Source organism: Lepidochelys olivacea (assembly GCF_965140295.1).
Source record: "Lepidochelys olivacea isolate rLepOli2 genome assembly, chromosome: 24".
NCBI classification, from domain to species: domain Eukaryota; kingdom Metazoa; phylum Chordata; order Testudines; family Cheloniidae; genus Lepidochelys; species Lepidochelys olivacea.
The window spans coordinates 2003366-2023412 of NC_140434.1; the positions used below are offsets into that span (position 1 = coordinate 2003366).

At 46.4% G+C, this 20047-nt stretch overlaps 2 long non-coding RNA genes across 2 annotated transcripts; one reads left to right on the forward strand and one right to left on the reverse strand.

Annotated features, from left to right (window-relative positions):
* The first annotated feature begins 3890 nt into the window (after positions 1 to 3890).
* Positions 3891 to 10622, forward strand: LOC311512077. The gene is made up of 4 exons (XR_014709388.1): positions 3891 to 4028; positions 5632 to 5787; positions 7161 to 7306; positions 9916 to 10622. It is a non-coding gene; the product is annotated as an uncharacterized lncRNA (long non-coding RNA).
* Positions 10623 to 17995: 7373 nt separating this feature from the next.
* LOC311512685 lies at positions 17996 to 19520 on the reverse strand. Its single transcript, XR_014709529.1, has 2 exons — positions 19296 to 19520; positions 17996 to 18517 (listed from the first exon to the last, which is right to left on the reverse strand). It is a non-coding gene; the product is annotated as an uncharacterized lncRNA (long non-coding RNA).
* Positions 19521 to 20047: the final 527 nt, after the last annotated feature.

Sequence of the window (20047 nt, forward strand, 5' to 3'; positions counted from 1 at the left end):
TCCAATTTTCTGCTCCGGCAGCGCCTGCTTTAGCCTTACTCCCCTGCAAAGGTTTCACAGTAGAACGAACCTCAGAGTTACGAACTGACCAGTCAACCACACACCTCAGTTGGAACTGGAAGGACGCAATCAGGCAGCAGCAGAGACAGAAGGAAAAAAAAAAAAAAAGCAAATACAGGACAGGGCTGAGTTAAACGATAAGCTACTAAAAAAGTAAGGGAAAGCAGCATTTTAAAAGCATCTTCTGCATCGCAAATTTTCAAAGCTGTTTTAAGTCAATGTTCAGTTGCAAACTTTTGAAAGAGCAGCCAGAAGGTTTTGTTCAGAGTGATGAACAAGCTCCATGCCTGAGGTGTTCGGAACTCAGAGGTTCTCCCGTATTTGGGTCTGAAGCTAATCCGTGTCTCCTCGTCCTGCTGGCCCCCAACGCTGCTGCTGAAGTCAGCAGCCTCTTGTCATCACCGGCCTCCAGAAGTCCATCCCCGTCAATGCCTGACCATGTCTCTGCTCCCTGGATGAATTCTTCAGCTCCAATGAAACACGCCTGAATTCTGGTGGGGCGGCGAGGAGAGAGGGAGGAGGGGGTGGAATCCAAACCTGGATCTGAAGTTTGCAAAAAGCCTGCCTGTGTCCACAGTAAACCAACCGCCCAGACGGAAACACGTCCAAGATCTGGAGTAGTGCCGTCCCTCCCGGCCAACATTTTCTCACCTAATCGGTTCCCTGCCATTGCAGGGGTTTTGGGCATTGCAGGAACCGTGGTCTCTCCTGTTCTCTGCCTGTGGGGCCCACAGTTTAATTTCCTGGGGTCTGAAATTATAGCAATGCAGGGCTGGATGGAACCTTGCAAAGTCATCAAATCCAGCCCCTGCACTGAGGCAGGGCCAAGTCAACCTAGACCATGCCTGGCAGGGGCTTGTCCAACCTGGTCTTAAAAACCTCCAGTGGTGTGTTGAGCCACCTGAAATTTGGGTGTAATAGTGGGTACCTGGGTGAAATAGAACAGTCTGTGATATACAGGAGGGCAAGACTTAGGGTGACCAGACAGCAACTGTGAAAAAACAGGACGGGGGGTGGGGGGTAATAGGTGCCTATAAAAGAAAAGGTCCCAAAATACGGGACTGTCCCTATAAAAACGGGACATCTGGTCACCCTAAGATGATCTGGCCTTAAATTCCATGAAACTATGAACAAATATAATAATAATAAGAAAAAATAAAATTAAAAATGAAGCCACCAGCCACATTGGATTAGTCGGTCAACAAACCGAAAGTCCCATGATTCACCCAGCTCCAGGTTCGACGGCTTAGTAAGTTTAATTTTGGTGTGACAGCGGCACTAAAAGCTTGTGCCTACAAGCAAAGAGCAAATCGGCGCGGACCTGCCTGCACAGGTGTGACCAGCACTGCCAACCCCCTGTGGTCAAAAATCATGAGTCGGGCTCTAAAAAAATCTCAAGATTGGCTTAATAAATCGCGAGATTTAAGAACGAGTAATAAAATCTTGGGTGATTTATAGTCATTTTCCGGTTCTTGAGCCATAGGTTCCAGTTGTGCTCTGCAGCCGTGAAGACGGGAAGCTTACTTTTTAAACAAATTAAAAGCTGAGATTCTTTTGTCATTACTTGACTCCAGGAAGTGGGTGTGACCGTTCTGTGCCTCTGAGTCACTTTGTTACCCCTGCTCCAGCAAGAGGGAGTTTTTCCTGTGGTGACTGTCAGCTCCAGCCCTCTCCTGGGGGCTCGGCCAGCCCGCACTTCACCTTGGAGGTTAACAAAAGCTGCATCCCAGTCCCCGCGTCCCTTGAGTCCTTCCCCTGCGATATCCGGCCCCTGACTCTGGCTACTCACAGAAATTCCAACTTCTCTGCCCCCAAACTGTCCCCCAGTTTGCCAGTTTTTACCTTAAACCCCCGCTCCGTAAAACACACAGCCCTTGTGAGCACTTCTAATAAACCAAGAGGAGGTTTATTAAAGTCAGAATAAGGCTATAACCAGAACTGAGAGAGAGTGGCAGACACACATGGTTACCGTACGAAAGAAAACATAAAGATGCACACCCGCCCGCCTCCATGTTTATCAGCAGTTGCCTTTCCCAGCTACCAAAGAAGATTTCCCCCCGAAAGTTCAGTCTTTTGTGGCTGATTTCAGAAAAGCCAGGGTCCACGCGTACACGAACCACCCTCTGCTCCTCCAGGGGGTTTGCCAGTGAGTGGACGCAGCCCTGGCAGGGCCCTTCCTGACACCTATTACACTGAAAACAACCGTTTGTCTCTGATCACAGAGAGGTCGAACCCCTGTCTTCTTGTCAAGTTTCTTTTTCAACTTTAAGTGCTTTCAGCTGTTTGTGGATGTCTCTGATTGTCTCCCATTCAAAGGGTCAGTCTTGCGCAAGGCTAAACAATTCTGTCTTACAGTGCATCACCAGGCAGACAGGACGAGGCGACAAGTCCGCCTTGCCCGGATGGGCCAGGTGATTAATCATTTCTTTTTTACTCCAAGTCCAGAAAGCGCACTACCAATGTAGCTGCATTCTGCCTTCAATGTTACCCATGCCAACATCTCGGAATGATTATGAACAAGTTACGCACTTTCTGGCAACACCTCACTGTTACTCGCTGTCCTGCAAGGCGTGTGTTTGGTGGAACGTGTGTGCCAGGTCTGAGGTGAGAGGGGTCCCTTTGCCAGAGGGTTTCTGTGTCACAGTGGGACTGCAGGTAAAACCCCGAAGAGCTTGGAATAAGACTGCAAGGGTTGGTGACGCTGCCTGCCCACGAGTGTGCCTGCTGTTACTCGTTCTGTGGTTAATGTAGAAGCACATTGTGAGCTTCAGATGGAAGTCTGAACATATGCTGGATTTCGGTCTCTTAGGGTAGTGGTTCTCAACCAGGGGTCCAGGGCCCCCTGAGGGGCTGTGAACAGGTTTTAATGTGGCTGGCATTAGACTTGCTAGGGCCCAGGGGAGAAAACCATGGGACTGCAGCCCGGGGCCCCGAGCCCCACCACCTGGGACTGAAGCTAAGCCCTGAGCAGCTTAGCTTTGTGGTACCTGCTATGGCAGTGGTGGGCAACCTGCGGCCCGCGCCATCAGGGTAATCTGCTGGCGGGCCGCCAGTCTGTTCATATTTGCACGGCGAACGGCGGTCATTGGGAGCTGCAGGTGGCCGTGCAAATGTAAACAAACTGTCTGGCGGCCTGCCAGTGGATTACCCTGATGGGCCACATGTGGGCCGCAGGTTGCCCACCACTGCCCTATGGTGTGGGGTCCTGGGCAATTACCCTGCTTACTACCCCTTAACACCGGCCCTGGCTTTTAGATGCAGAAAAACAGTTGTGGGACAACTGGGCCGTGGAGTTTTTATAGTGTGTATGGGTGGGGGTGGGGGTGGGGGTGGGGGGGGCGCTCAGCAAGAAAAAGGTTAAGGACCCCTGGCTTAGGGAACCAACGGGCAAAAGAACACCCCAGTTCAAAGAAGACATCATTCGCCCTTGTGCTGAGGGCCAGAACAATGTCACAGCACCACTGAAGTCCCTATGGGATTAAGGGGTATTTAAATTATGCATCAGAACGGTGTGTATGTACTAGGAGGAATTTCACCCTTTGAGCCCAAGGGCTTTTCTACAGAAGGAAGCTAAGCTGGATTAAGGGAGGATGTCAATTTAAAGCACAATAGCTTTTCTGGAACAGCTCCCCACCTCAACACTTTCAGTGCAGAATAAAGTGCCTTTTTCTGGTTTAGCTTAATCCACAAAACATCTCAGATCACTAGCTTCTCTCCCACTACACACCGTCCTTAACCCCTTTGCCCCACGTGCTATCTGAAACACCTTGCCCCACGTCTAATCAGGAGGGAGGGCGCCGTCGCGAAGTGTAGCAATTCAGAGAGATGCAGCTGGAGAGCAGGTTTGGCCAGGAGAAAAAATCACCTTCCTCCTACTCGGGAAGGGAAGCTGCACTGTGTTTGCACAAACGGAGCTGCTGTCGCCGTTTCTGTCTGCTGCTCTTGGCTGGTGTGTACTGGTGACCTGGGTAAGTCTCTCTGGGCTTCTCTCTCTTGAAACAAGCTTCTAATTTCCTGTGTAACTCGCAGCTGCTTCTTTTTTGAGCAGAGGGGACAGCCAGGTCGAGTGCACAGAGCCTAGGGCTACTTGGCAGGACTCCTGAGTTTGTTTTCTAGCTCTGACACCTACTGATTGTGCTGCCTTGAGTAAGTCACTTCACCTCTCAGTGCCTCAGTTTCCCAGCCTGTAAAATGGGGAAAATAATACCTTCCTGACCGGGATGTTGTGAGAGGGGATTAGTTAAACCCGTGCGAGTGGTTTGAAGATACTAAGGGAATTAGATGCCTTTTAACCCCAGTGGAAGCGCTGGTGAGGGGAGATAAAGATCAAAGGACAACAAAGTATAAGTGTTGGAAGAGCAACATGGGCTGCAGCCTTGCATGCAGAATGTTTAAGCTTCACTCACGTTGCCTGAGTCATACCCTGCCTTTTCTTCTGCGGCATTGCATAATGCAGAGGCAACAGGCACATGAAATATCAAGCCATGAACGGAGCTGGGCATCCCGCTCTCTGGGCCTGTGATGGGTGAGGGGGGTGCTCCTCAAATGCCATCAGTACTGCTGGCTGCTTCAGAGAAGAAGATAGGGTCTGGTCTGACAGCCTGGCAGGACTGGCCGATTCTGTGTGGGTTAAGGGACCCCCCTGCAGCCCCAGCATTGATGCAAAGTGGGAAGGGCCTGAGATAGAATTGGTGGGGAACTTTCTGACGACACTTTTTCCAGAAAGGTTTCTCGGATACAATTTCTGACAAAAATGTCAGTTCGTCCCCTGTTTGCGGGAAAGGGGGTGGTTTTGATGAATCTCCTGATATGAAAACATTTTGAAAAAAAATTGAACTTATTGAGTATCTTGTTTTGACCTTTTTTAAATAAAAAAAATCAACTTTTCAGTTGGAAATGTCTTTTCCTTCTGAAATTTTAGTTTATAGATTTTTTTTTAAAAAGGGAAAACCAGTATAAACAGTCAATTTCAAAACAAAATTGAAACTTTTCAGTTGCTCCAGTCTGAATGTTTTCCCCAGAATATTGGTCCATGAGTCTTTTTTTGCGATTTCATCTTTCAGTCCGGATTTGGGATGGGAATATTTTTTCGAAATCTCGAAAATTCTCATGGGAGGGGAAAACCATTTTGTGTTCTGTCGTCTGCACGCAGCCCTTGAACAGAGAACATGCATTTCCTAATTCTGGTCACTCCTCTCTGGATCCATTTTATTTCCACTTATCTTGCTCAATGCCGCAGAAGAGAGAGTCTTTTCATTTATATGCATCCGATGAAGCGAGCTGTAACTCACGAACGCTTATACTCAAATAAATTGGTTAGTCTCTAAGTGCCACAAGTCCTCCTTTTCTTTTTGCGAATACAGACTAACATGGCTGTTACTCTGAAACCTTTCATTTATAGCGTATCATGAAGATATTTCCAGCATTATTTTCCATCCTGTTTCTTTTGTTTGCTCCTCTGACCTCCACTGCCCATTGAGCAAAACCCACAATGACTCTCAAGAGCCAGCCCCCAAACGTCGATTCATAAGGGTTGAATCGTGATCCCTTCCTACCCCCTGTTTTTGTCAGGATCTGCACCATCATCCTGGAATGTCTGCTCTCATCAAGGCCATCGCAGATATGATTGACAGCTACCAGGGAAACGCCAGAAAGGGCTGCGAATCAGAGAGGATCCGGAAGTGTGAGTTTAAGAAGCTGCTCCAGCAGGAGCCATCTCCTGCCAAGGTAACTTTCCCCTGGCTGCTGGGGAAATACGCATGGGACGGGAGGAATGCAGTGGGGACATTTGCAACCATCATCCAAGTCTCTGGTTGTATTGTCATCACAAAGGATGGAATTTGCCACCCTATGGGGGGGTCCGCATGAGGCCTACATTCCCCTCAATTCCTAGTGTAAACTGGGATTAGAATTTAGGAATTTTAAGGGATTAAGGGGCATTTCAGCAGAATTTAGGCCTTGTGCTGGCCCCACCCCTTCACGTGTGACTGTTTCTTTGATGGGAACCTTCACACATGACTCCTTTCCACCAGCTGTTGACCATGGCTTGGCACGTTGCAAGTCACCGCCCTTTGCCTCAGTTTCCCCCACCTGTAAAAGGGGAGAGTTACCCTTCCCAACCTCACAAGAGGGTTGTGGGGCTCAATTATAGTGTGGAATCCACAGCAGAGCAGAGCAGAGCTAGAAAAGTGCAGTGAATTAATTGGAATCATTCTGCGTTTTCTATCTAGGCACTTGCAAAGACCCCATTATTGTAATGCATGAGTGGCTCATGGACAGTCATGGATTGATCCTCACAATGCTAACATGAGGTCAGGAAGTAGGAGCATAAGAATTGCCAGTTTGGATCAGGCTCCAGGTGCATCCAACCCAGTATCCCTCTCTGACAGTGGCTAGCACCAGCTGCTGCAGAGGCAGGTGTAAGAACAGTGCAATAAGCAGAAATTGGACAATCTGTTCCCACATAGCGCTCATCCTGGTCTTTAATAGTTAGAGATTGACCTTAAGCCCTGATCCAGGAGGTTTAATATCTTGGCCAAGATTTTGGCTGTCAGTAATTATGATAACTCTGGAGATTCTTGACAAGCACAGAAATGTCCAATCCCTTTTTGAATCTTGGTAAGTTTTTGGTCTCAATGGCTTCCTGTGGCAGTGAGTTCCACAGTTTAATCACTTCCAGTATGGAAAAGTAGTTCATTTTTTCAGTTTTGAGTTTCCCACCTTTTTGCTTCCTTCAACATCCCCTTGTTCTCGTGTTCTGAGACAGGGAGAACAGAAACTTCTGATCTGCCTTCTCAAGTGATCTGAGCAAATCTCTTGAATCCCACACCAATGAATGAAATACAAGACCAGCTGTGTTATACTGTATGTCTAGTGACACTTATCTGGATAACGTAGCATCCTGCTGTGAGCTGCCCAAGTCCCAACCTAAATTCGCTTTAAGAACTTTGACATTGAAATCAGCACAGTACCATCTCCCAAGTGGGATTCCGCTTTCCAATGGAGTCACAGAAGCTGACACAGAAGGAAGGAGCATGTGCTTTGCCATTGCACACTTTGAAAAGTGAACAGACCCTCATGTGCTTTTTCATTTATTTCAGATATCATCCAGCAATAAATATAAACACACTACGAGCTTGCCAGATTCGGATGCTGAGCTGATGATCAAGAAAGAACTCATCACTGCCAATCCCTGTGTGTACTGAAGCTTGGATAGTGGTCACGGTCCTGTTGCATATACGACAAGGTAAAACAAACACCGCAAATAGCACCTGGCCTAAGGGTGGTGACTATGAAGAGAAGTCTTTTCAATTGCTCTGTTGTATTTCGTTGCTCACAGGGGGCCAGATCCTTAGCTGGTGTAAATTGGCATAATCCTCTGCCACAAATGTTAATTTGCACAAAGGTGCAGCACCTGGGTCTCACACGGTGTGCTGGGTCCTCAACGTGCCAACGGGGTGACTGAGGCTCCTGTTCCTTTCAGCACCAGGGACCGGGAAGTGGGATGGACAGACCTGAGACTTACCAGCAAGGAGGGGTAAGGGCAGGGTCGACGAGGCAGGGAGTCCTGAGAGGGAATGGTGGTGGGGGATTCCTGTAAGGGCTCAGGCTCCTGGGAGGAGTGGGTGTAGGGGCTCATGGGCCAGGCAGATGGTGGGGGTATGCTTGAGAGGACAGTCAGGCTCTGGGTGAGGGGGAATGGACATTTTTTATGAGACTGGATGGGGTGAATTTCATGGAAAAGGATACTCCCAAGAGTCAAGCAAAAAATTGGAATTTCCATCCTTAGGACTACATTTCCCATGATGCACTTTCAGTCATGTGGCTCCCATGCTGTACCGTACCACTAGATGGCGTTGCATCACAAGAGATGTAAGTCCATCCAGGGATCCCGGTCTATCGGAGTGAATGGGGGTAACAGAGATCCAAACACCAGGTCCCACGAGGGGATCTGCCACCATAGGAAAATGCAGTTGAACGGTCAACTGATTTGAAACAAAATGTTTTGGGTCATTTCAACAACAAAATATTTGAATTTGGGTGGAGCCAGCCCAAAATGAAATACTAGATTTTGGTTTTCCTGATGGATGAAATTTCCCCTAGGAAATTAGAAAACTGCCTTTTCTGTTGAAAACTCATTCAGAAATTTCATAAATTAAGTTGTCATGGGATAAGGGGGAAGATCCTTTCATGGACTGAGAACTGGTTAAAAGACAGGGAACAAAGGGTAGGAATAAACGGTAAATGTTCAGAATGGAGAGGGTGGTTGTCCCCAAGGGTCGGTCCTGGGACCAATCCTATTCAACCTATTCATAAATGATCTGGAGAAAGGGGTAAACAGTGAGGTGGCAAAGTTTGCAGACGATACTAAACTGCTCAAGATAGTTAAAACCAAAGCAGACTGTGAAGAACTTCAAAATGATCTCACAAAACTAAATGATTGGGCAACAAAATGGCAAATGAAATTTAATGTGGATAAATGTAAAGTAATGCACATTGGAAAAAATAACCCCAACTATACATACGATATGATGGGGGCTAATTTAGCTACAACTGATCAGGAGAAAGATCTTGGAGTCATCATGGCTAGTTCTCTAAAGATGTCCACGCAGAGTGCAGCGGCAGTCAAAAAAGCAAACGGGATGTTAGGAATCATTAAAAAAGGGATAGAGAATAAGACAGAGAATATCTTATTGCCCTTCTATAAATCCATGGTACGCTCACATTCTGAATACTGAGATGTGGTCTCCTCTTCTCAAAAAAGATACACTGGCATTAGAAAAGGTTCAGAAAAGGGCAACTTAAAATGATGAGGGGTTTGGAATGGATCACATATGAGGAGAGATTAAAGAGGCTAGGACTTTTCAGTTTGGAAAAGAGGAGACTAAGGGGGGATAGGATAGAGGTCTATAAACTCATGAGTGGTGTGGAGAAAGTGAACAAGGAAAAGTTATTGTTCCCGTAATATAAGAACTAGGAGCCACCAAATGAAATGAATGGGTAGCAGGTTTAAAACAAATAAAAGGAAGTTCTTCACTCAGCGCACAGTCAACCTGTGGAACTCCTTGCCTGAGGAGCTTGTGAAGGCTAGGACTATTAACAGAGAACTGGATAACTTCATGGAGGTTAAGTCCATTAATGGCTATTAGCCAGGATGGGTAAGGAATGGTGTCCCGAGCCTCTGTTTGTCAGAGGGTGGAGATGGATGGCAGGAGAGAGATCACTAGATCATTACCTGTTAGGTTCACTCCCTCTGGGGCATCTGGCATTGGCCACTGTCAGCAGACAGGACACTGGGCTGGATGGACCTTTGGTCTGACCCAGTCTGGCCATTCTTATGTTCTTAAGGAAAATTCCCAATTAGCACTAGCATTCAGTATTTGGTATTCTCCCATTTTAAAAGTGCCTGTTGTCAAGTAAAGGAGCAGAAACAATACCATGGGATGTAAATGACCAATCACAGGCCACAAGTAATAAATAATAGATGAGTGATCATGAACAGTTATAGGCCAAAAATAGTTAATTCAGCCAGAACCCAGGATCAGGGTTTGGGATTGAGTTAGGAACAAAGAGAAGGCTGAATCTGCAATGAAGGTGACTCACTGTGAAATATTTGGCTGGCAGAGTGCTAATAATGTCAGCAGAGACTCACAAGCTCATGTGAAGGGATGCAAAGCATTGATGTGGCAAATATGAGCTCTGTCCCGTTTGTGCAAAAGTGTGATTGTTCCACCGTTGCAGGCTCCTGCCTTGACTGGAAGTCAGAGGAAAGATTCCCATTGACTTCAGGGGGCTATGGGTCAGCCCAGCTGTGCATCACAAAATCTTTATCTCTGTTGTGTGTGTCTCCTACAGCACACCCAAACTCTGGAGGGAACAAAGAACAAAGGCACCAGCAATTCATGAGCACGATGTGATCTCAGGTCCTGGTATTTTGGGGTCTTTCTGCAGAAGCCAAGCTTTGAAGTTCCTACCCTTTTCCACTTGGAAGATGCCATCTGCGGTGCACAAACTGATTCTTGTCTGGTTCCTGCAGAATGGGAAACACCTGCCTTCAGATCAACAGCAGCAGCAAAGATCCAAAACCTCCCCGCCCATTCCACGCCTCTACCTCCATGAGGCGAAACTTACGTTGGGTCTCTGACTTTGTTATGACGTTGCATGAATGTTGATGGGTAACTTTGTTAATGCTTACGGCTGCTGGCGTGCAGAGCTACACCAGGTTGAGCTAGATCCTCAGTCATAAACACCGCTGCAAAAGAACATTGCACCGCTACGTCTGGTGTGTCTGGCTTCTGAGACTGAGGTCTGTGATCGATACAGTTTTCTTAGGGAGAGGGCAAAAATATCTCAGCAGCAGAGGCCAGAATTCTCCATAAATGTAGGCGACTCTTTGAGTCGTACAGAAGTACAGAAAGTTGGACGATAGAAGGCTATACCTAATCCCCTTGCTAACTTCTTGCCCACCTGGGTGGGACAGGGAGGAGCAGCCCAGCAGTGGCTGCTTTCCTCCCATGTCTTGACTCAGAATGCAGGTAGGTCATGCCAAGGGCAAAGGGGGCATAGCTGCATGACTGGCTCACAATTTAGCGTGCAAGGGACCAAAAATTCTCTGCAACTAAACATCCATTTCTTTCCTGCCTGTAATTTTATAGCATCCCTGGGGATGGATCGCATATTTTAATGGCCTTGGCATTTAAACTGGCTGGATCCTACCAATGGTCACTGCACATTTCACCTAGATGTAGGTGAAATCCTGGCTCCCCTGAAATCAGAGGCAAAATTCCCATTGAGTTCAATAGGGCCAGGATTCCAGCTCGATCTTGTGTTTTGTAACCATACTTAGTCATGTCATCAAATGACAATGGGTAAAATTTTCAAAAGCTACCTAAGCACTCCCAATAGGAGTGACGGGACTTTTGAAAATCCTGCTAGGTGCCGATCTGCATCTTTAGGTGCCTAAATACCTTAACAAATCTGGCTGCTAGGTTCAAATTTTCAAAAGCCCCTATGCGATTTAGAAGGTCAAGTCCCATTTTCAAAAGTGACTTACGCACTTGTGAGACTAAGGCTCAATCAAAGTCAATGCTATTTTAGGTTTCAGAGTAGCAGCCGTGTTAGTCTGTATTCGCAAAAAGAAAAGGAGGACTTGTGGCACCTTAGAGACTAACCAATTTATTTGAGCATGAGCTTTCGTGAGCTACAGCTCACTTCATCGGATGCATTCACTGGAAAATACAGTGGGGAGATTTATATACACAGAGAACATGAAACAATGGGTGTTACCATACACACTGTAACCAGAGTGATCACTTAAGGTGAGCTATTACCAGCAGGAGAGCTGGGTGGGGGCAGAACCTTTTGTAGTAATAATCAAGGTGGGCCATTTGCAGCAGTTGACAAGAACGTCTGAGGAACAGTGAGGGGTGGGGAATAAACAAGGGGAAATAGTTTTACTTTGTGTAATGACCCATCCACTCCCAGTCTCTATTCAAGCCTAAGTTAATTGTATCCAGTTTGCAAATTAATTCCAATTCAGCAGTCTCTCATTGGAGTCTGTTTTTGAAGTTTTTTTGTTGAAGAATTGCAACTTTCAGGTCTGTAATCGAGTGACCAGAGAGACTGAAGTGTTCTCCGACTGGTTTTGAATGTTAGAATGCTATTTTAGACTCCTAAGCAGCCACTTTTGACAATAGGGTTTCGGTTTATAAATCACTTAGACGCTTTTGAAAATTTCATGCCATGCCCACATCCAGAAGGCAAATAAATATCCACCTTCCATGAGCACACATTTCTACCTCCATAACAAGGCATATTCCTGTTGTAAAATACTCCCACTAGCGGCTTCAGCATAAACACTAGTGTTGCTGGCTACCCAAACAAAATACCTTCCCTCCCGCCCTCCCCACGAGGTGGCTGAAAATAACAAGTGAAAATAAAATAAGCCACGACACGAGAAGTAATCCTTCCATTCTACTCTGCACTGGTTAGGCCTCAACTGGAGTATTGTGTCCAGTTCTGGGTGCCGCATTTCAGGAAGGATGTGGACAAATTGGAGAGTCCAGAGAAGAGCAACAAAAATGATTAAAGGTCTAGAAAACATGACTTATGAGAGAAGATTGACAAAATTGGATTTGTTTAGTCTGGAGAAGAGAAGACTGAGAGGGGACGTGGTAACAGTTTTCAAGTATGTGAAAGGTTGTTAGAAGGAGGAGGGAGAAGAATTGTTCTTCTTTATGTTGGAGGATAAGACAAGAAGCAATGGGCTTAAATTGCCGCAAGAGAAGTTTAGGTTGGACCTTAGGAAAAACTTCCTAACTGTCAGGGTGGTGAAGCACTGGAATAAATTGCCTAGGGAGGTTGTGGAATCTCCATCATTGGAGATTTTTAAGAGCAGGTTGGACAAACACCTGTCAGGGATGGTCTAGATAATACTTAGTCCTGCCATGAGTGCAGGGAACTGGACTAGACGACCTTTCGAGGTCCCTTCTGTTATACCAATAAAATAAAAACCAGCCGGATCTTATTAAAGGGGAAAAGGCAAAATACCACATTTATTGTGAATACAGAAAGAATCCTAGTAAGCAGTTAGTTATAGCTATAACATTCCATTCAATCTCATATTTATTCACACATTCATTCATACACACACACACACACACAGGTTCTGCAAGGTTGTTCTCATAGTTACCAGCCTTAGAGTTGCTCATGCCAAGCCACTGGCCAGGTGGCCTGGACATGAGAAGGGAGCAGGGCCTTCTCAGATGCTCATCTGATGCTCCTGGAAGTTGATTTGCAGAATCAGACCCCAAAGTTCTCACTTTCCAGAGTCCATTTTTATAGGAATTTCTTCCTCTGTCAGTCTATGGGAATTGCTCCATCATGCTGTTGCTGAATCAATCAGCAGATGGCACATTCCTGATGGCTCCGTGCTGCCAGATGTTATCTTGTTCTTTGGGTCTCCCATTCTTGAGGCTGTTGGGTGGATTCCAGTCTGCCCCCCTGGGGATCCTCTGCTTATTTCCACTTGACGCCTTCTTCAGCCGATGGACACTGGATTCTTAGGCTGGCACCTCCCTGATCATTCAGTTATTATCCACACCAAGCATGCATCCACATACATCCTCTATCTCTATTTTAATCACAATTGTGAACAAAGCGAGATGAATACAACAAAAGGGCGGGGAGTCTCTGGGTGCTGTTTCTGTTGTTACAGAGTGTTGCTTAGAGTCTCTCTCTGTGTGAGTAGTTGTTGTTACAAAGAATTGCTTTGGGAACAGACTCTGTCTTAGAATGTATTAACACAATTAGCAGCTTGCAAGTTTCACACAGAGAGGGAGAGAAACAGCACCAAAAACCAAGAGACCTTTTAATTAGTAATACCCTGGAATTTAAACTATGGGGAATCAAACTCATTTGTGATTTTAATACAGAACTTCTTTAATATGATCCAACACATCCAGTCCTATGATTCTATGAATGTACTGGTTTCCACAGTAATATTGGTATATACATATCTAGACAAAGTGCCTCTATGAAACAGGATGAAATCCTTCCACGTATTTTATTGGCTTATTGCTGTATCGAATGTTTTTTCTCTACGGGGAGATTGGGCCATTATTAGTGAGGTCATGCACTCAGCTCGACAGCATTTCTCGGTCTGTCTGTAATGTGATAACTTTTGAATGTCACATTTGCTCGATGCCACAATTTCAGGGAACGTTCTAGACATCAATGAACAGAACCCTATTGATCTGGGGGGAAACCAGAAAGTGGAAAAACGGGGGGACAAATGGTGCCCTGGCCTTCTGTTTAGCAAGCTCCAAGCACCTCTGCAATTGCCTATAGCTCAACCAGTGCATGGAATAGAGGGGGATGGCTGGGGGTGCACAGGAAGACTGATCGGGGTGGGACGGAGGGATGCAAGGACCGCCTGGTGCATGCAATGAGCTCTGTCGACAGAAGCAAGAGACCCTCTGGTTTTTTCAAAGAAGTTTTTGGTGCCCTGTTATCACTACTTGTATTTAATCAATATGAAGCTAGCAGCAAAATGTTAGAAAAAGATACACTTCAGCCCCATCTGATGTGTTTCTTGCAAAGGGCTAACCTTGAAACAACTTTATTACCAGGAGCAGGGCTGGCTCTCAGAAGTCCCACTGAGGTGGTGTTTGTAGGATTGGGCCCTTAAATTGCTCCAGGGCTAAGAGTTAATAACCAAAGCCACAGTATGATTATATTTTATTGCAATAGTGTCTAGGAGAACCTGGTAACGGACCAGGATTTCATTGTCCTAGGTGCTGTACAAACACAGAATGCCCCCAAGACGCTGGAACTCCTGCTTCATTTCCTCCCCTCCTGGCCCCATACCTGCAGAGGTTGGCGCACAGGGAACCAGAACTGTCTTGTGCAGCACGCGCAAGGGGGTTCATGGGATTGTTCTTCAGAGGCGAGATGATCACAGAGGAGCTGTGATGTATGATTAAGCACACAGGTAGGAGGCTGATAGCTCCACAGTGTCGTGTTAGCTCGGGGCACTTGCGGTTTGTCTTTGTTTCCTCCACGTTGGTGCACCCCAGCAATCTTGAAGCTGCGTGACACAAACCTGTATTTTGAGCAGAAGCAGAGTAATTGCAGAGGGTTTTCCTCTGAGCCACAGTGGGCTCGTCCCTGTGGCTGGCCTGTGCCAGCGGACTCAGGCTTGCGGAGTTCAGGCTAAGCTAAGGGGCTGTTTAATAGCGGTGCAGATGCTCCAGCTTGGTCCCAGACAGCTGCAGCACAGTTAAACATCATTCTCTGTGCAACATCCAGTCCTGCTGGGCTTCTGGCATGTCTCCCAGAGGTAGCTTTCCTTGCTGATCCGTCCCATCTTCCACTCCTGGTAGGCGTTCTGCTTCTCACCTCTTTGAGAAGCTTGCTCATCCAGCATGGTCTGCAACCATAGGCGCGGTCTGAATTCTATATTTGGGTGGGGGGCAGCTCCAGGCAGACCAGCTGGGCCGTGCACTGGAGGCAAATTTCATGCCTGCCCAAGGCTTGCAGTTTAGGGGGGTAATGCTCCTCTTGCCCCTCCAAACTATGCCCATGTCTGTAACCCTTCCCTATGAATTTTTCCCCGGCTTGGTCTTACATAATGCATGCAGCATACATTCCATAGAGTCGAAACACTAAGTACATTTTTATATTTCTGTTACCGATTTTAACAACATTAACACAGGTGAGCCAGAGTGATTGCAGATATGTATTTGTCAGTGTTCCACTGAGGCATGAAGACCTTGGCATGAGCTGGCACCTGGCTTGATAGCATCACATCTACCAATATGACCTAACCACTGCATCTGATCTCCTCTCTGGCACGGACATCGCTGTCATGGCTTTTAATAAAGACGTTGTTGGTTTAAATTAGAAGAGCAAACTACACAACAATGTGTGGCTGTGTGCCTTCAGGAAATATGCATATTGTTGTTAGAGCAAATCCCAACATGGCTTGAAAGGCTGGTTTGTTTGCAATGAGAGTGTGATGTCTGATGTTTATTCCCAGGGCATGTTTGGTATGAAGCCCAAATAAGCATTTGTAAATGAGCTCTAAGGACAAAAGTCACCTTGGTGAAATTCACCTGTATACAGACACTGCTAAAATCCCACATACCTCTTTTTAGCTCTCTCCCATAGCACTTGAGTGGTGCCTCTCCATGGGGGTGAATTTCACTCTTAGTTGTGTTTTGAGTGACGACAATTCTTGTTACAATAAACAGTATGCAGCCATAGTGATTCACTCTCAGTCATTAATAAAAGACGTGGACATGCTGCCAGCTCTGACAATTTTATTACAAGTCCCATGATATTTGGTGCTTTCCTTAAAGCCCCAGCTCCCGGAGTCATGTCATTTAATGAGAATCTCAGCTTTGGTTTAACAGCCCCGCTCCCCGCCCTGGACATTTCTAGCACTCATGGTGTTAGAGAAAATCTTCGGTGGCCTGAATACACCCTATGGGTTCAGAAACCAGAAAGCAAAGGGAAACAACCCAAAATGTATGATCTGAAAACCCCACAACTCCTGACTTTTAGGACAGTCATTTCCTACTCATGGTTTTCAAAGTCTCGGAGATGGCTGTACTACGTGCTCCTCTTGCCCCTGATTGAGATCTTTCGCTGTGTAGGAGAGCAGAGTTTCAACTTATCTTCTTCCCCGTTTCTGAGTCCAGATTACAATATACGTGTTCATGTCAGGCTGCTCTCAGCTCACAGCATCTAGTAATTAAAAACCTGCTTTCTGAGCTTGTTGATTGCCTTCTCTCTTCATACCCAACATCACTGCTAACTCTGCCAACTCGCCATTGGGCAATTAGCTGAGCTAGAATGTGAGTGGAATATGCAGAATAAAGGATTTGGGTTACTCCGCTGATAGTGCAGCCATCCTTGTCGTACATGACTGGGCCCTGTTCTATCCCCCTCCCAGTCATATAAAGGACAAGCCAGATACTTCAGCAAGTTGGCCCTGATCCTGCAGCCCACGCCTATGAAGCCAAGGCCTTATGCCCACACTGAGCTTTAGGCATGTCCTTGATTCCTCTGTGCTTTGCTGGATAAGGACAGATATATAAGCATTTCGTGCTTTGCTGAATTGATGCCATAATGGTGGTCTGTCTGCCTGGTTATCTTTGCCTATTTGCTTGCAAATCTGACCTACATGAATGACAGGTTTCAGAGTGGTAGCTGTGTTAGTCTGTATCAGCAAAACCAACGAGGAGTCCTTGTGGCACCTTAGAGACAAATGTATTCGGGCATAAGCTTTCGTGGGTTAGAACCCGCTTCATCAGATGCATGGAGTGGAAATACAGGAGCAGGTATACATGAAATAGGTAAATTGGTAAAGCAACCCCCATCCTTTCGTGTATTTATACCTGCTCCTATATTTCCACTCCATGCATCTGATGAAGTGGGTTCTAGCCCACGAAAGCTTATGCCCAAATACATTTGTTAGTCTCTAAGGTGCCACAAGGACTCCTCGTTATTTCTACATGAATGAGGATCAAAGGTATAAACTCACCCCTGCACAGAGGACTGGGCCTAGCCAGCACTTAAATTCTACTTAAACTCCCTGGCCCCTGCTACTTGAGCTAACATAGTAATTCTGCTAGCAGTGAGTAAAAGGCTGTAATGCTCTATATGGACCTGAGTCAAAGCCCATTGACATCAGTGTAAAGTCTTTGCAGTGATTTCAGTGGTCAGGTCACTCGGAGTGGGCTGCACATTCTTAATGGGATACCAGGGGAGCGGGAGGCTTCCTTTGTCACCGGAACTGAGACTCACTTTTGACTCATCTAGAGTGAAATTCGGAACTAGCACAGGTCTATGCTCCACTTCCGTGAAGGGACCATATTTTCACAATGAAAAAACAGGAGATTTTTTTAGGAGCATCTTTTAGGTTACACAAAATACTTATACCTATGAAAAATGTACCCTTAAAAATTCTGGCCTCACTAGGACTAGCAGTGATCACAGCTGTGATACATGCATTATTCTTAGCGTGGAGAATTTTTTCCCAGCCATTTAGGGTTTATCACAAATCACGGAACAACTGTCAGCAGCATTCGATTTGAGCAAGAAGAGCAGCAGCTCTGGTTGTATCTCTGCTCATTTGACTTTTCCCTTTGAATGCCCTTCATCACACCAAACGCTTGCCTGGCTGTTTGAGCCTGACAGACCCAGAGAAAGTTCTGTGTGTTGTAGCAATGTAGATCACGTGTTAAGTGCAGAGCACTTTTGAATGCCAAGCACTTGAAAATCTGACCCTGAGAATTTTTGAAATCTAGACCTTCCTTGAAGAAGGTGTAATGCTTGTTATATGGTTAATGTCATATGTGACCATCTACAGCGTATGGATGCTAAATAGTATACAAGAGACTAACATGAGGAAACACAAGGACCATGGAACTCTCATGAACTTCAAATTTTAATGTCTCACAGGCACCACTGGAGACTAAAGCAGGAAATGGATGGATCAGATTATTACAGCATAAAGATACAATTCACGTTTCTCCCGTGTTTTCATAACTGCCTCCGAGATACAAGAGCAGTTGGAGAAGAGAAAGACAACTTGCAGTTTACGACAGTTACAAGGCCATGCAAAGCTTTACAAATTCAAGGTATGATCATGAGAACAAGCAGTTAATTGGCAGGTTTCTAAGCTCAGCATTTTCCCTTCCAGCTGGTCTGTACTCGGCTACTTCAGCTTCTGGGATGGCACTGGGCAGCAATGCTTCTGCTGCTGCTGCTGTTCCTGCTGGCAGGGCTTCTGTGGTTTCCCGTGGCAAGACAACCCACCTCCGCTCCCGTGGCAGTGGTCTTGTTTGTGGCAGTGGTCTTCTTTGTGGCAGTGGTCTTGTTTGTGGCAGTCTTGTTTGTGGCAGTGGTCTTTCTCCTGGCGGGAGCACATCTTTCTGCACCTTGGGTAACCCTGAAAGAAAGAGACAAACCATTGGTAGCTGCAAACACCAGGGAATCTGCCTGCCATCCCCATTTTTTCTAACGCACCAGCTGTTGGTTCCTGAACGCTGAGTACTTGAGCACTGATCATTAACCCTGCCTGTGGTGACCTGCAAGGTTGCCCCCCAGCAATCCTTGCCACTCCCACCGTACTTTCTGCTTCTGGTCTCCAGCAGGATTTCTCCTGCTGTGTGCCACTGTTCCTGGGCAGATCCCGGGAGCAGCTGCACACTCTGCACTGGTTCCCCGCTGCACCCTATGCAGTCCTACCGGAAGGGGCACGGAAAGGTGTTGGGATACCTCCGAGGAAGACTTAGGCTGAGCATGGGTCACTTTTCAGCAGGGAACCACAACTGAACACACCCTAGCGACATAAAACTTTGGCCAGTGAATTTAGCATCAGCAAAAAGGCCCATGGAGACTATCAGAACTCGATTACAGATCCTCATTGCCCAAAGACAGACTCTATTCTATTTTGTTACAGATCCCAGGCACATAAGCAGTGGAGCCCATATTCAGGAAACCATCCCGCTCCAAGACAGCGCATAGGTATGTGCTTCAATTTTAGCACATATCCAAGCCTCCCCGGCAATCAATGGGAGTTAAGCATGTGCTCAGGTCTTTCCTGAATCAGGACTTAAATTAGTTCTTTACCCTGCACCCACTGAACTCAATGGTGACGCTTCCAACAAATTCCGCGGCACAGGATCGAGTCCCAGAGGGAAGAAATTTGGCATCTTCAGACTTACCCTGAATGCAAAGAAGAACTCGTGAAGAGAAGCGAAGATGAGTGAATGAGGATCGTTGGGACAGGAGCCCTTTTATATGTTCCCAAGACCTCTTACCAGACGTGAAACTCCTCTCTGGCATGGTGAGCTATTCATTAATAGCCAAAGACTGCTCTAATTCCCCTTCATTTGCATTGTGTGCATGACTCATTCTCACTTCAGAATGGTATCTCTTCTTTGCATGTTTTGGTGTTCTTTTGCTACATAAGAGTTTAATTGCTGGCTTCTCCTGCACTTAAATGAGATGGGAAAAACGTGGGTGGCCTAGATTTCTCAAAGTCTCAGTGGGGTGGGGCTCTGTTTTGCTAACGCTGGGCATAGTTCTGGATCCCTGTCCTCTGGCTCTGGCCCACGGTGGGATTAAAAGTCAATGGATCTTGTGATCCTAAATTTCCTAAATCACTTAGGGTATGTCTACACTAGAGCTGGGCGCGAGCCTCCCAGACTAGGGCTAGGTCTGCTAAAAATAATAGTGCGGACAATGCAGTTGGGGCGGCAGATTGGGCTGACCATCCAAGCTCAGTCCCAGGGGATCGGGTGGCTTGAAAGCCTGAGCTGGAGCTGGGCCCTCAATGTCTACCTAACCTCTGGGCCAGTTTACATGGAATTTAGATGCCTAAAGATTCAGACAGACATCTAGTGGGATTCACAAAAGAGCCTGAATAGGTTAAGCGTCTAACTCCCATAGAAGGCTTTCCTAAGCCCCATTAGTC